Here is a 4216-nt window from a genome sequence, read left to right as displayed (position 1 = left end):
TCTTATATAAAGTTGTTGGAATAAACACTATTCTATATCTGTTAACTCAGTGTAATTTCAGTTGAACCACCCCTATTAACGTAACAGAAATCAGGGGATCGATCATTTTGTGGCGTCGATTATTTAATCGTAACGGGAATTTACGACTCCCGTTGACGTGTTTTCTTGCGATAGCGTCTCCCCGCGAGTGGTCGAAACAATATGTCAAAACAAATTACCATATAACGTTATACGTTATAACGAAATACTGCATAACGTTATACGTTATATCGTATTACCATATATCGCTATACGTTATAATGTAACACTACATAACGTTATACGTTATAACGTAATGCTATATATCGTTATACGTTATAATCTGCTACCATATAACGTTATACGTTATAACGTAATGCTATATAACGTTATATGTTATAACGTATTACCATATATCGTTATCCGTTATAACGTAACACTACATAACGTTATACGTTACAACGTAATGCTACATACCGTTATACGTTACATCGTAATACTACATAACGTTATACGTTATAACGTATTACCATATATCGTTATACGTTATAACGTAACACTACATAACGTTATACGTTATAACGTAATGCTACATAACGTTATACGTTATATCGTAATGCTACATAACGTTATACGTTACATCGTAATACTACATAACGTTATACGTTATACCGTAATACTACATAACGTTATACGTCATGACGTATTACCATATAACGTAATACGTTATAACGAAATACTGCATAACGCTATACGTTATAACGTATTACCATATATCGTTATACGTTATAATGTAACACTACATAACGTTATACGTTATAACGTAATGCTATATAACGTTATACGTTATAACGAAATACTGCATAACGTTATACGTTATAACGTATTACCATATATCGTTATACGTTATAATGTAACACTACATAACGTTATACGTTATAACGTAATGCTATATAACGTTATACGTTATAACGCAATACTGCATAACGTTATACGTTATATCGTAATGCTACATAACGTTATACTTTATACCGTAATGCTACATAGCGTTATATGTTACATCGTAATACTACATAACGTTATCCGTTATACCGTAATACTACATAACGTTATACGTCATGACGTATTACCATATAACGTAATGCGTTATAACGAAATACTGCATAACGTTATACGTTATAACGTATTACCATATATCTCTATACGTTATAACGTAACACTACATAACGATACATGTTATAACGTAATGCTACATACCGTTATACGTTATATCGTAATACTACATAACGGTATACGTTATAGCGTAATACCATATATCGTTATACGTCATAACGTAATGCTACATAACGTTATACTTTATACCCTAATGCTACATTACGTTATACGATACATCGTAATACTACATAACGTTATACGTTATAACGCAATACTGCATAACGTTATACGTTATAACGTAACACTAAATAACGTTATACGTTATGACGTAATGCTACATAACGTTACACGTTAAACCGTAATACTACATAACGTTATACGTCATAACGTATTACCATATAACGTTATACGTTATAACGTAATGCTACATAACGTTATACTTTATACCCTAATGCTACATTACGTTATACGATACATCGTAATACTACATAACGTTATACGTTCTATCGTAATACTACATAACGTTATACGTTATACCGTAATACTACATAACGTTATACGTCATAACGTATTTCCATATAACGTTATAGGTTATAACGTAATGCTATATAACGTTATACGTTATATCGTAATGCTACATATCGATACACGTTATATCTTAAAACTACATAACGATTTATGTCATAACGTATTACCATATAACATTATACGTTATAACGTAACACTACATAACGTTATACGTTATAACGTAAAGCTACATAACGTTACACGTTATACCTTAATACTACATAACGATATATGCCATAACGTATTACCATATTTCGTTATACGTTATAACGTATTACCATATATCGTTATACTTTATAACGTAACACTAAATAACGTTATACGTTATATCGTAATGCTACATATCCATACAAGTTATATCATAATACTACATAACGCTTCATGTCATAACGTGTTACCATATAACGTTATACGTTATAACGCAATACTGCATAACGTTATACGTTGTAACGTAATGCTATATAACGTTATACGTTATATCGTAGTGCTACATAACGTTACACGTTATACCTCAATACTACATAACGATATATGTCATAACGTGTTACCATATAACGTTATACGTCATAACGTAATGCTATTTAACGTTATAAATTATATCGTAATGCCCTATAATGTTAAACGTTATATCGTCATGCTACATATCGATACACGTTATATCTTAATACTACATAACGATATTTGTCATAACGTGTTACCATATAACGATATATGTTATAACGCAATACTGCATAACGTTATACGTTATAACGTAATGCTATATAACGTTATACGTTATATCGTAATGCTACATAACGTTACACGTTATACCTTAATACTACATAACGATATATGTCATAACGTATTACCATATTTCGCTATACGTTATAACGATATGCTATATAACGTTATACGTTATATCTTAATACTACATAACGATATATGTCAAAACAAATTACCATATTACGTTATACGTTATAATGCAATACTGCATAACGTTATACGTTATAACGCATTACCATATATCGTTATACGTTATAATGTAACACTAAATAACGTTATACGTTATAAGGTAATGCTACATAACGTTACACGTTAAACCGTAATACTACATAACGTTATACGTCATAACGTATTACCATATAACGTTATACGTTATAACGTAATGCTACATAACGTTATACTTTATACCCTAATGCTACATTACGTTATACGATACATCGTAATACGACATAACGTTATACGTTATATCGTAATGCTACATAACGTTATACTTTATACCGTAATGCTACATAGCGTTATACTTTATACCGCAATGCTACATAGCGTTACACGTTACATCGTAATACTACATAACGTTATACGTTATACCGTAATACTACATAACGTTATACGTTATATCGTAATGCTACATAACGTTACACGTTATACCTTAATACTACATAACGATATATGTCATAACGTATTACCATATTTCGTTATACGTTATAACGTAATGCTATATAACGTCATACGTTATATCTTAATACTACATAACGATATATGTCAAAACAAATTACCATATTACGTTATACGTTATAACGCAATACTGCATAACGTTATACGTTATAACGTATTACCATATATCGTTATACGTTATAACGTAACACTAAATAACGTTATACGTTATAACGTAATGCTACATAACGTTACACGTTAAACCGCAATACTACATAACGTTGTACGTCATAACGTATTACCATATAACGTTATACTTTATAACGTAATGCTACATAACGTTATACTTTATACCCTAATGCTACATTACGTTATACGATACATCGTAATACTACATAACGTGATACGTTATATCTTAATGCTACATAACGTTATGCTTTATACCGTAATGCTACATAACGTTATACGTTACATCGTAATACTACATAACGTTATACGTTATACAGTAATACTACATAACGTTATACGTCATAACGTATTACCATATAACGATATACGTTATAACGTAATGCTATATAACGATATACGTTATATCGTAATGCTACATATCGATACACGTTATATCTTTACACTACATAACGATTTATGTCATAACGTAATACCATATAACGATATACGTCATAACGTAATGCTACATAACGTTATACTTTATACCGTAATGCTACATAACATTATACGTTACATCGTAATACTACATAACGTTATACGTTATAACGTAATACTACATAACGATATATGTCAAAACAAATTACCATATAACGTTATACGTTATATCGTATTACCATATATCGCTATACGTTATAACGTAACACTACATAACGTTATACGTTATAACGTAATGCTACATAACGTTATACTTTATACCCTAATGCTACATTACGTTATACGATACATCGTAATACTACATAACGTTATACGTTATATCGTAATGCTACATAACGTTATACTTTATACCGTAATGCTACATAACGTTATACGTTACATCGTAATACTACATAAC

This window comes from Bombus pyrosoma, unplaced genomic scaffold (genome assembly GCF_014825855.1).
Source record: "Bombus pyrosoma isolate SC7728 unplaced genomic scaffold, ASM1482585v1 HiC_scaffold_4725, whole genome shotgun sequence".
Lineage (NCBI taxonomy): Eukaryota > Metazoa > Arthropoda > Insecta > Hymenoptera > Apidae > Bombus > Bombus pyrosoma.
This window is presented reverse-complemented; position numbering follows the sequence as displayed.